The 13478-nt window shown below is 41.8% G+C and overlaps 1 protein-coding gene across 5 annotated transcripts in view; it reads left to right on the top strand.

Annotated features, from left to right (window-relative positions):
- Nucleotides 1-13478, top strand: part of TBC1D1 (TBC1 domain family member 1) — a 480914-nt gene that overhangs the window by 457153 nt on the left and 10283 nt on the right. The window lies entirely within an intron of this gene.

Here is a 13478-nt window from a genome sequence, read left to right as displayed (position 1 = left end):
AACTAATAACTGGAAGGGGGACAATAAGTAAATCTACAGCTCTAACACTAAACTTTCAAAAGGGAAACTTTGATAAAATGAGGAAAATAGTTAGAAAAAACTGAAAGGTGCAGCTGCAAAGGTTAAAAGTGTTCAACAGGCTTGGACATTGTTTAAAAATACAATACTAGAGGCACAGTCCATATGTATTCCACGCATTAAGAAAGGTGGAAGGAAGGCAAAACGATTACCGTCATGGTTAAAAGGTGAGGTGAAAGAGGCTATTTTAGCCAAAAAATCATCCTTCAAAAATTGGGATCCATCTGAAGAAAATAGGCTAAAACATAAGCATTGTCAAGTTAAGTGTAAAACATTGATAAGACAGGCGAAGAGAGAATTTGAAATGAAGTTGGCCATAGAGGCAAAAACTCATAATAAAATTTTTTTTAAATATATACAAAACAAGAAACCTGTGAGGGAGTCTGTTGGACCATTAGATGACCGAGGGGTTAAAGGGGCTCTTAGGGAAGATAAGGCCATTGCAGAAAGACTAAATGAATTCTTTGCCTCTGTGTTTACTAATGAGGATGTTGGGGAGATACCAGTTCCGGAAATGGTTTTCAGGGGTGATGAATCAGACGAACTGAATGAAATCACTGTGAACCTGGAAGATGTAGTAGGCCAGATTGACAAACTAAGGAGTAGCAAATCACCTGGACCGGATGGTATGCATCCTAGGGTACTAAAAACTCAAAAATGAAATTTCTGATCTATTAGTTACAATTTGTAACCTATCATTAAAATCATCCATTGTACCTGAAGACTGGAGGGTGGCCACTGTAACCCCAATATTTACAAAAGGCTCCAGGGGTGATCCGGGTAACTATAGACCAGTGAGCCTAACTTCAGTGCCGGGAAAAATAGTGGAACTATTCTCAAGATCAAACTCGTAGAGCATATAGAAAGACATGATTTAATGGAACACAGTCAACACGGATTTACCCAAGGGGAAGTCTTGCCTAACAAATCTGCTTCATTTTTAGAAGGGGTTAATAAACATGTGGATAAAGGTGAACTGGTAGATGTAGTGTATTTCGATTTTCAGAAGGTGTTTGACAAAGTCCCTCATGAGAGGCTTCTACGAAAACTAAAAAGTCATGGGATAGGAGGCGATGTCCTTTCATGGATTACAAACTGGTTAAAAGACAGGAAAAAGAGAGAAGGACTAAATGGTCAATTTTCTCAGTGGAAAAGGGTAAACAGTGGAGTGCCTCAGGGATCTGTACTTGGATCGGTGCTTTTCAATATATATATATAAATGATCTGGAAAGGAATACGACGAGTGATGTTATCAAATTTGCAGATGATACAAAATTATTCAGAGTAGTTAAATCACAAGCAGACTGTGATACATTACAGGAGGACCTTACAGGACTGGAAGATTGGGCATCCAAATGGCAGATGAAATTTAATGTGGACAAGTGCAAGGTGTTGCACATAGGGAAAAATAACTCTTGCTGTAGTTACACGATGATAGGTTCCATATTAGGAGCTACCACCCAGGAAAAAGATCTAGGCATCATAGTGGATAATACTTTAAAATCGTCGGCTCAGTGTGCTGCAGCAGTCAAAAAAGCAAACAATGTTAGGAATTATTAGGAAGTGAATGGTTAATAAAATGGAAAATGTCATAATGCCTCTATATCGCTCCATGGTGAGACCACACCTTGAATACTGTGTACAATTCTGGTCGCCGCATCTCAAAAAAGATATAGTTGTGAAGGAGAAAGTACAGAGAAGGGCAACCAAAATGTTAAAGGGAATGGAACAGCTCCCCTATGAGGAAAGGCTGAAGAGGTTAGGGCTGTTCAGCTTGGAGAAGAGACGGCTGAGGGGGGGATATGATAGAGGTCTTTAAGATCATGAGAGGTTTTGAACAAGTAGATGTGACTCGGTTATTTACACTTTCGAATAATAGAAGGACTAGGGGGCATTCCATGAAGTTAGCAAGTAGCACATTTAAGACTAATCGGAGAAAATTCTTTTTCACTCAGCGCACAATAAAGCTCTGGAATTTGTTGCCAGAGGATGTGGTTAGTGTAGCTGGGTTCAAAAAAGGTTTGGATAACTTCTTGGAGGAGAAGTCCATTAACGGCTATTAATCAAGTTTACTTAGGGAATGGCCTCTGCTATTAATTGCATCAGTAGAATGGGATCTTCTTAGTGTTTGGATAATTGCCAGGTTCTTGTGGCCTGGTTTGGCCTCTGTTGGAAACAGGATGCTGGGCTTGATGAACCCTTGGTCTGACCCAGCATGGCAATTTCTTATGTTCTTATGTACAGATTACATCTATTGGTTCTCCCTCCAAATTTGCCTCCAGACACCACTTGAGGGATGTTTCCACATCAGGAGTTGTTAGAGAAGGAGCTCCCCTCCTTCTTAGAGACCAGTGAAGTTGAGCCCGTTTCATCAGAGGAAAGAATGCAGGGACTCTTCCTAATTCCAAAGAAAATAGGAAGACTCTATCCCATCCTAGATCTAAGAGCTTTGAACAAGTTTTTGAAATGAGAAAAGTTCAAGAGGGCTTTCTTGGGCATCTTAATTCCTTTTTTGTCTCAAGGGGCTAGCTATGTTCTCTTGAGGATGCTTACACCCACAGAGAGAGATTTTCAGGCCACAAAAAATATTTTATTTATTTTTAGAATTTATTAATCATCAATTGCACAGGCTTCAAGGCAATGTACATAAAAAACAATCATAAAAATTAAAACAAAAATCACAACAAATCAAGAAGAGAAAAATTCTCAAAAGACAAAAGTCATATCCATTTCAAAAACAAAAAGAAGCAGCTATAACCACTGCAAATACAGCTTAACCACTACTAGAACACAGATCCCACTCTTGTTTTATGCATAGAAAAATGTCATGTCCTATACTATGCTGCTCCCTTGGATTTTTGCATCCGAAATGCATTTTTTTTTTAGCATTCAACCTTAGCTGCCAGACTCTAGGCCGTTCCTCAGGCTTTCCTAGATTCCTCTTCATGTTTTCCACACTTTTTAGGGTGTCTGTGCTGTTGCAGATTTTGGTATCATCCACAAAAAAGGCAAATCTTTCCCAATAGTCCTTCCACAATAATGCTCATGAAAACATTGAACAGAATCAGACTGATCCCTGCAGCACACCACTGTTAACCTTGTGACCTTAGGCAAGGCCCCTGTCACATGGCCATCGGCGCCATCTTGTGCTCCTACCATGTGACAGGGGCTGACCAATGGCACCGGTAGCCCCTGTGACATAGTAAGGGCAAAGGCTATCGGCGCCATTTTGATTACTGGCAGCCGACGGCCCGAGTGCAGGAGATCGCTCCTGGACCCCCACTGGACCACCAGAGAGTTTTGGTAAGTCTTGGGGGGGGTCAGGAGGGTGGGGGGTTGTAGTTTTTAATTTTAGCGGGGAAATGAATAGGAATTAACGTAGAAACGTATCAGGGGGGGCCCCCTTGCCAAATGCAACGTATCTGCCCCCCGACGAATACGAATCCCAAATGCAACGTATGGTGTTCCTCTGCACATCCCTACTTTCCATCACCTCTGGCACAAATGTACAGGCCGATGTAATAAGGTGCATACAGCAGAACTCACAATTTTACGAGTAGTTGTGCATGCATTTTTGCGCCTAACTAGACTGATGCAACAAGGAGTTTTATTTCTCTCCATTTCTTCTGCCTGTGAAGGTCTGTATTTCACATCAATATAAATGGTTGTTCCATTCCCTCTTTCTAGCTTAACCCACAAGGCCACCTGCTTTCCCCATAAGCCCAGCAGTTCTGCATCTGTAATATTTTTTTATACAGAGCATTTCTTCACTCTTTTTTCCTACCCTGTCCTTCCTGATGTAACGATATCCCAGTCATGATTCTCTTTTAAAAGTACATGTACTATTTTACCCACCTCACAAAATAACAGATGCAAAGTAAAGTATGTGAGTGCTTTTAGCATGCATGCTTCACTTGAATTTTCAAAGAGAAACTGTTTGGGTAGTTTCTCTTTAAAATTTGGCATAAAGCATGCTTGCTTAAAGGCACCAGTTTACTTTGCAACTAGGTGTAGTATTTGAAACTTGTTCCCAAAATGTTTTTTTCACTTTGTTGTTTGACGGTAACTTTGCACTCTGTTCTCGCTTTCTCCTATGATTTTATCTGGTCCGTCTTCTCTAGATAGAATCTTATTTTCCTTTCCTACTCTCTCTCTCTCTCCTCTCAGCCCGCTTTCACCCAATCCCCACACTTCCTCTCAAACCACTTTCTTCCAGCCCTTCCTCTCTCCCCCTCTTTCTGACACTTGAGGACAATATCAGGCCAGTTCCCTTCTCCCATATGGGTCAAAGTGTATTCTGAATCTTCTTCTTTCAGTGGCCACAGATTCTGTCTTCTTCACACTCTTGCTGCTTTTCCCTTTCCTTGCAGCCAAATGAAAATCCACTAAAAAGCAAAACAAACAAACAAAAAAAACCAACCCAGTCCTATCACTTGGCCACACAGACAGATCACAAGAGAAAATGAAAAAAATACCACATAAAACTGCACACTGGAATGATAACTTTAAAATGAGTACAATATGGGTGCGTGAGCGCTCATACACTGGAATTTTAAATTGTGCGCATATAATTTTAAAATACTTCTTCCATGCATATGTGTGCTCCTAATTTTAAGCAGTTACTCAAGCAAACATATTTCTCAGATGTTTCTTAGGACTTTGTTGGCTTCAATGCGCCCAGGTAAGTGAATTTTAAAATATGTTCACGTGAAGGACATTCCCAGTTTTACCAGTTAATCTACCAGTTTGCCCAGTCCGTCTCAAGCTCATACAGACCCCTTTGGTTCTTCAGCCTGCTCCCCCCCTCCCAATTGACCCAGACCCCTCTCCCAGTCGTTTTAGGCCTAAACAGAGATTTATGCAGACTTTCTCCTCATCAAGAAAAATAAACATGTGCAGCTAACAGCCCACCATGCACTGCGGCCACCAGATTTAAAATTTGGATTTACGCTGTACATTTTGGCCCCTCCCCAGAATGCCCCCGACATGGCCCAACTCCGGATCCTTTTTTTTTTTTTTTATTCACACTCGCACAAATATACGTGTAATTTGCGGCTTTTAAAATGTGTTGCTCATGTGCAGCCCATATACTTGGGTATATGGGCTTTTTAACGCGAGCAACGCTTTTAAAATTCATCCCTAAATTATTATGCAGTTAATAGAACTTAAAATTTAAAAAGCCCAAACACGGAAAATGGCCACAAAAAGCATTTCAACATAAAGCTAAACCACAGAAAAATCCCTAAACCTTACTTTGTGGAGAAACACAGGCTGCAGTTTTTGGTCTGAGTGCTCAAACCACAGTTTCCCTCCAGGGTTGGTAATGCCAGTGCACAACTTCTGTTGCAGAGATTCTCCGGTTGTGGGGGGGGGAGGAGGAGCATGGTTGCAAAGTGACTCCTTCCTCTGAAATTGCCTAGTGTGCAGTTTCTTGGCTTAAAGAATCCTCCAGTGGTGGAGGTAGTGGGGGATGGGGCAGTGAAGCCACTGCTTTTTGAAAAGCTGCTATAGTGTGAGGGGTGTGGTGCAGTGAGCAGCTCCTTGTCACGGATGCTGCTCTGGTGTTAAATGTACTGGATAAAGCAGTTCCTTGCATGGATGCTTCTTCAGTGATTGGTGGCCCCAGTGAGAGGAGCTTCTGCATGGCGTTCTCCCGAGTACTTGTCCTGAGAAGCGGCTACCCTTGTTGGAGATTCAGTTTACTTATTTGAAATATTTACCTGCCCTTCCTACGTTCAGGGCGGGGTACAATAAAATACACATAGTAGATGACAAAGATTCATATCACAGTAGAGCTTAAAATTAAATAAAATACAATAGAAATTAAATTACCTCACTGACTAAGGATTCAGGTGCCGAATGACGCTGGAGATAATGAAGCCAGGTGGACTACAGGTTGCTAGCCTGGTTCAGAGATGCTTTTTTGAAAAAGTTTTTAGTGTTTTTTTGAAGAAACTTCTTTCACAGAATCACTTCAGTTCTTTTGGTAAAGTTTCCAAAGAAGAGGGCCAGTTGAGATAAAGGCACATTCTCTTGTTTCCTCAAGGTGAGCTAACTTTGGAGAGGGGACATCGAGGAAAGCTTGATTTGCTGATCTTAATGATCCGGAAGGAACATGAATATTTAGTACAGAGGAAATCCAGGGAGAATGAATATTATGAATCGTGGCGTGTATAATCATGGCCAGTTTGTATTGTATAAATATGATATTGGGTGCCACTGTAGTGATTCAAGGATGGGGTTAATATGGTTATGAATTGGGGTTCCAGTTAGGGGTCTAGCTGCGGTATTCTATATAATTTGTAATGAACGAATGGTATATGCTGTGAGAAGAGTGCAAATAGCTCCTTCTACTGAAAGACATACTCCCATTAAGGGGAAAGGGGGCAAGGCAGGATTGAAGTTTTGGTTAATGGTTTACATCACACAGTTATAATCTGGGAGTGACCTGATCCTAATCTGGGAGTGACCTGATCCTGATCTGGTTCTTCTAACTGCTGCTTTCATGCACATTTTTACAGCAGCACATGTTGATTGTGCTGCTTCTTTCATCCAGCTCACGCTCTGATTGATCTCTGTAATATCTCTTCTCTGGCTGTAAATACCTGTCAGGATGAAGAGGCAGGAGACTGCAGAAGAGCATCCTAGAGACTACCCTAGGGGTGTGTATTCATTTTCAACATATTGGCAATACGCAACATATATGTCCCTATTCGTTGTATTCGTGGGGTCACGAAACGTATAGCAAACCCCCATGAATACAACGTATCTAATGAATAAACCCCCCCAACCTCCTGACCCCCTAAGATTTACCAAAAGTCCCTGGTGGTCCAGCAGAGGTCCTGGCGCGATCTCCTGCACTTGGGCTGTCGGTTGCTGGTATTCAAAATGGCGCCGATAGCCTTTGACCTCACTATGTCACAGGGGCTACTGGTGCCATTGGTCGGCCCCTGTCACATGGTAGGAGTAATGGACGGCCGGCGCCATCTTGTGCTCCTCCCATGTGACAGGGGCCAACCAATGGCACCGATAGCCCCTGTTACATAATGAGGGCAAAGGCTATCGGCGCCATTTTGAATACCGGCAGCCAACGGCCCGAGTGCAGGAGATCGCGCCAGGACCCCCGCTGGACCACCAGGGACTTTTGGTAAGTCTTGGGGGGGGTCAGGAGGGTGGGGGGTTGTAGTTAATTAAATTTAAAGGGTTGGGATGGAGTATTTTTTGGGAAATGAATACATAAGTAACTAATGAACGGATTGGGGTCCCCCGAGAACGGATGCAACAGATTTGGCTCCCCATGAATACGAATACCGAATGGGACGAATCCATCCCTGCTGCACATCCCTCATGTATTCCATCCTGTGGCTTCTACATCTGCCACCAGCCCCTCCCTCTGGCTGCCTATGGCTCCTACAGTTACCAATCTTCCTACTGCCTATGACAGTGGTTCTCAACCCTGTCCTGGGGACCCCCCCCCCCCCCCCAGCCAGTTGAGTTTTCAGGATATCCACAATGAATATGCATGAGAGAAAATTTGCATGTTATGGAGGCAGTGTATGCAAATTTTCTCTCATGCATATTCATTGTGGATATCCTGAAAACCCGACTGGCTGGGGGGGGCCCCAGGACAGGGTTGAGAACCACTGGCCTATGATCTTTAGGTCACACTTGAACTCAGTGTGTGCTGATTGGCCTGTGGGCTACTAAAACCACTTTGGAGGGTTGCATGCAGCTGTGAGCTGTAGGTTGGGCACTCTTGGCATGAGAATTTTGTAGATGAATTCTTTTGAGTCCATGATCCAAAAGTCAGTGATGGAACTTTTGGTACTTTAGCTTGAAGGGGATGTCGGAGAGAATTCAACAAGGTGCTTTAATTTGGGGAATAAGGGCTTGATGTATCATGGGATAGAAGGGCAGCTGAGTCAGTCAGATATGCCTAGTTGGAAGATGGTAGATAGTATGAGACAGGTTAACAGCAAACTTGAAGTTGGATCTTATTGAACTGTTGCTATTTAATGATTTTTCAGTGGTCTGGTGGAAGAAATGTTCAGCAATATTGACATCTTTGCACACGAGTCAAGAGAAATTTATGAAGTTGAAAATTGCAGCATTTACTGATCTTAGAGGGGTTTAAATACCTAGGGAAATGGGCAGAACATGTTGAAAATAACCAAGCAAATATCTGGCCATATAGGTTGTTAATAAGCAAAGGAATGCATGCACCAAGCCAAGAGGCAGCAAGCAAAGCAGGATGTATGTTGGTGTGCATGAAAGGGAAACTTTACGTCTCCAGATTCAAGGCAGCTTATGCATGGTTAATGTATTTTAGCACTGTGTGAACTGTGGGCAGCAGTAGAAGAAGGCTCCCTGCTGCTATTTTCAGTTCCAAGTTTTCTGAATTATCAATCATTTATGTAGATATAAAGGTAAGCTGACAGTTTAAAAAAATGTTTTGCCTACAGTTGGAACATGCTGCTGGAAAAGCCATTTTGTCCTAACTGCAGCAAGGTTAGCAACTCCTGCACCTCACCACTTCCCCCTTCTTCCCTATTGTGGGGAAATAGGAGCCTACTGAAATGGACTCTTTTGCTGCAGCAGCATTGCATGGTTGATCCCAGCAACAGCAGAGAGCCACCTTTACAAACCACATTCAGATTGAAGTTTTATTAGCAAATTCTCATCAGTATATAAAAAGAAAAATGAATATGGTTTCACAAATCTTTGGTTGCTAGAAACAAAATTTATGGTTTGTCCGTCAACAAGCAGGCATGAATCAGCCACATGGGTGACATCATCTAATAGCGCCAACATAAACTCAGCTCTCAGAGTTCAATAAATGTCTTAGTGATCATGTGCAGGAGTTACTGTGTGCACACATTTCCTTGTGAGTCCCTCAGTCTTTCTTCATCCAGACTACTACACGGACATGTCCCATCTCTAAGATTTTCATTGGCCTTATTTGGCCTAGTTTTTTTCTGTGAGCTCACTTTTTAAGTTCCTTCCAAAACTGGTATCTGCATTCCACATTAATCAAGCTGTTGCATTGCCAACATTATTTCCAAGGCCACATACACACATGGAAAACAGGCTGTGGCTGCTCCTTGGACTGCAAGAGAGCCCTGGCATATTACCTAAAGAGGATCATCCTCACTGTCAAGCTTCTCAGCTGTACATGTCCTTTGATCCCGATGTGTTGGGGAAAGCAGCTGCCAAAACAAACTCTGTCCAATTGGAATGTGGACTGTATAGCATGCTGTTATGTGCTGGCTGGCTTACAAATTACAGACTTTGTCAAAAACTTATCAAGTGAGAGCCATGGCAACTTCATTGACTCATCTCAATGCCATTTCAATTAAACATGTGCAAAGCTGCTACTTTGATGTCATTTCACAACTTAACATCCCACCACTGTCTAGACAATATGTCTCAAAGAGGCAACAACTTTGGATAAGCAGTTCTGTGTAGCCTGTTGTCCCAGCAGTCCACTCTCCTCTGGTGGGACCAGGTTGTGTTTTTTAAGCAGTTGTATCACAATACAACCCTCAGCTTGGTATTCCTCATGCATTATGGTAATTTCATGACTGCTTTTCGACAGAGAAAGCAAGCTTGCCTACCTGGAAACAAGGATCTCCGTAGGCAGCAGGATGAATCAGCCATATGTAATACTCGCTCATCTCCATGGAGAGTAGAGTACCTTGCTAAAGCTTTAAGCTCTGGAAAAGACTGAGGAGCTTACAAGACAGAGAGCTGGATCCATGTCTGCACTGTTGTATGTTGTCACCCATGCATCATGGCTGATTCATCCTACTGTCTACAGAGAAATGTGATTACAAGTAAGCAAACTTGCTTTCCCATCAGTTAAAATAGTTTTATGTACCTTGTACTACTGGAATGAGTATCTAAAAACTACAACTTTTCCAGCTTTCCATCATTCATAGGTTCTTGACTACAGTATTATAAAAGGCATGTCTCAGCTGACAGGATACTGGAACCCTACAAGGCAGCATTGTTTATATGAAGTTGCAAAACTACTTTCTTGTTTTTAATTCTCTGTCCCAACTTTCAGCACATTTAGGTAGACAGTCATGTGAGAGTACAACAAAGATATATTTTCTAAAACCACATTTTTATGTAGTTTTGGAGGAGACTTGGAAGAACAATGTTCATTCTGTTCCAGCACTGGAGATAAGTTGACTTTAATGCTGATGCCTGGCAATCACATCGGCACTTGTGCTGATGCCTTCCTTGCCCTCGTATGCTGGCTTGCCGCCCACATGCTGTAAGCCTCTAGCATGGATGGATAAGCTCCTAACTAAAACAAACAGTTCTTTGACAACTGCTTTTATATGCAAGTGCAGATTTCAGTGGTGTATGACCAGTCTCATTTGTTAATGCATAGATCACTTTGAATAAAAGTAGAAGAGGGTCGTGTAGGTTAAACTTGCACGTCTGTGAGTACATTGGCCCACGTTCTATTTTGTTGCATTATTCCTTTGTATCTAAGACAGAGTTCTGGGTGCTCTCTTGCCCCTGTTAGGAATCCTTGGAGTGCTGCCCATGGAGTTCCACCCTTTAAGAGAATACAGGGAGAGGTTGTTGAAATGCTGCATTAAAGTTCATATTTTTGGGAAGCCCAGGCCAGGTTATGTTTATTTGTTGGACTCTTTTGATAAGACTGCTCAGAAATTATTCTTTTAGGTTGCTTGTCTGTGGCTGCTCTCTGATGCATTAGGACACGTGCTTGGCTGGCTGACTGACTGACTGAACTCAGTTACTTACACTCAGATATTATGAAGAAAAACTTTTCTGAGCTGGCATCATTGGATAGAGGTCATCTATCTGATGTCTAATCCAGAAAGAATTATCCCAGCCTTTCCATTTTCTTTGCAATGTTACTGTAATATTTCACTCTTGCATTGCTTGCAACTCATTTTACTAATTCATCTAGATACTATTTTTAATACTAAATAGCTCCATATTAGAAATACCCTATCCTTTTTCGATTTCAATATATAAGTAAGATTTTTTAGTAATATATGTGGTTGTAGCTTCTAATGTCTCTGAAGATGTCAGATACTTCCATTCTCCATTATGTGTTGTCTACACCCCAGCCCCCCCCCCCCCCACTCCCTTGGATTAACACTAATTAAAATAAGAGAAATGCAGTAGATTAGATTTGAAAATCAATTGAATTTTCCCAATCACGTGTGCCACTGTGTTAAAGATCACTAAAACTTGAATGGTTGGCTGCCTCTCTGTGTTCCAACTACTGTTCCATATTGAAGTTGGAATATTTTTTTAGTTTGAAAATTTGTGGACCTTAAAGGGATCCCTTTAATATTATAACCTACCCTCATTTTCAAATTTGCTTCCCGTATCAGAAGAATGCTGCATGCATGTGCCAGAGTAAATGCAGAATTTGTCATTTTAAAGCTGAACATGTATAAGATATTGGGTGTTGCTCCTGTATTTTAAATTCCAGATTGAGCATTCTGAGATCACTAAATGCTGAAACTTGAAGACAGCTTCTAGAGGTGCTAGTACTGTGTGAGTGTCAGATTAGTGAAACAGCCTGTCAGTGAATGAAAAGAGCAAATCGTAACCCTCTCACCAGATGGATCATGAACTGATTTTGTTGGCTTCAGTAACAGCTGTCCCTTATATTTTCTACCGGACATAGCCTAGGGCCTGAGGGTCATTTGTAAAAGGAGTAGGAAATAGCAGTCTTTGTTGAAAAGTAATTGGATGCTGCAAAGTTACTGAGTAGCTGGTGTATGTTCTGTGAGGCCACCTGGAGACCCTACGACCAATGTACGCCATTTGGTTTCCGGAGCAATGTCAGACACATATGTGAATGAATAAGCAGAGCTTTAAAATCTCCTTTTACATTCAAGTTCTCTAAACATGAGCACATATTAAGAGCAAGTATAACATGTTTGAAACTAATTCAGGAAGATCCTTTGTAAAATAGAGAAATGGTACTGATTTTTAGCTTATAGTTGAACTAGTGGAAAAGCCTGTTAAAAATATTAGGTGGGCATGGTATTGGTAGAAGGGTGTCTAGGGGTTGTGAGGTAGGAATCTGGGCTTTGTGGTTGGGATGCATAATTGGAGTGTACTTAGGGGTTGATGTCAGGTGTGGAAGATTGGTTTGTGTATGTGAATAGGTAGGGGGTATGCATGCAAGTTCGTTGGGGGTATTTGAGCAGGTGGGAGCATGTGAGTGAGTGTTTGGGCTCTGTGTTAGTGAGGGACTAGAGGGGGTGTGCAGATGAGTACATGCATCAAATGTGAGTGGTTGGGGTGTGTATGAGTGAGTGGTTGAATGTGTATGTGCATGGAATCTTATTACATATTGAGTGTTCAGAGTGGGGGATACTCTCAGTGAGAGTGTGCCGGCCACACTACACAGGATCCCCAGTCCTTGTGTCTCTTGGCTCCCCACCTGCTGCTCAGCTCAATGTCTTAGGTCTGCTTAGGGTTTGTCAGACGGCGCTATGTGCAAGCTGTGCATGTGCAGACCACACTGCCAGCAAACCCAAGCTCTCAAACAACTTTTGTATTATAATGGATATGTAATATAACTGTAAGGTACAGATAGTCAAATAGCCATTATGCACTGAAACTATTGATGTTTATAGAATTATCCCATCTACATAGAGGGAGAGTTGAGTGTGAGGGATTTAAAAAATTGATGCACTGAACCAGGGGTTCCATGAATGGTGTCCAATTAATAAAATTAAAGTATTTGCTTTTAATTGGCTTCAGTCTTCTAACAGGTGCAGTATCTGTCAGCACCCTCAGGACATCCAACTGAAACCAGATCTGAGAAAGGGAAGAAAACCTTTCACTAGGAATAAAGAAAAAAAAGTGTACCATTTTCCGATAGTGCTCAAGCCTGTCACTTCATTGCATAATTGCCGATTTTCAAATCATGAGATGACATTTGCCATTAACTTGGAACATATACATTTCATTCACTAGGGTTCACTGATACAGGTACCATCACGTAAATTGTGTATTATTTTTGAATTTAGATGTTTGTGTTTACTGCAACTACAAGATGGAAGAAACAAATTACTGCAGTGGCAACATTTTTCTTTTAGTAATTTACAAAATGAAGGATCCTTTGCCGCATAATACACCGTTGCTCCAGCGAGGTCATTTCATTTTAAGTAAAGCACATAGTTTACCACTAACCCCAATGAGAGATTTTTCTCCATTCTTTTGCTATGATTTTGTTATAACTATTCCTCCGCCTATTTATCATTGAGGTTAAACCTTTTTTTTTTTGGGGGGGGGGGGGTGGAGGGGACGCAGTTTCCTTCCGTTCCTTTGGGCTTCCTTCAAAGGCTGTAACAAGGTCTGGTTTCCACTTTTTCAATTGTTACCCCTCTGAT

Source organism: Rhinatrema bivittatum, chromosome 1 (assembly GCF_901001135.1).
Source record: "Rhinatrema bivittatum chromosome 1, aRhiBiv1.1, whole genome shotgun sequence".
Lineage (NCBI taxonomy): Eukaryota > Metazoa > Chordata > Amphibia > Gymnophiona > Rhinatrematidae > Rhinatrema > Rhinatrema bivittatum.
The sequence above is the reverse complement of the archived record's forward strand: the minus strand, read 5'-3'. Positions and strand labels throughout refer to the sequence as shown.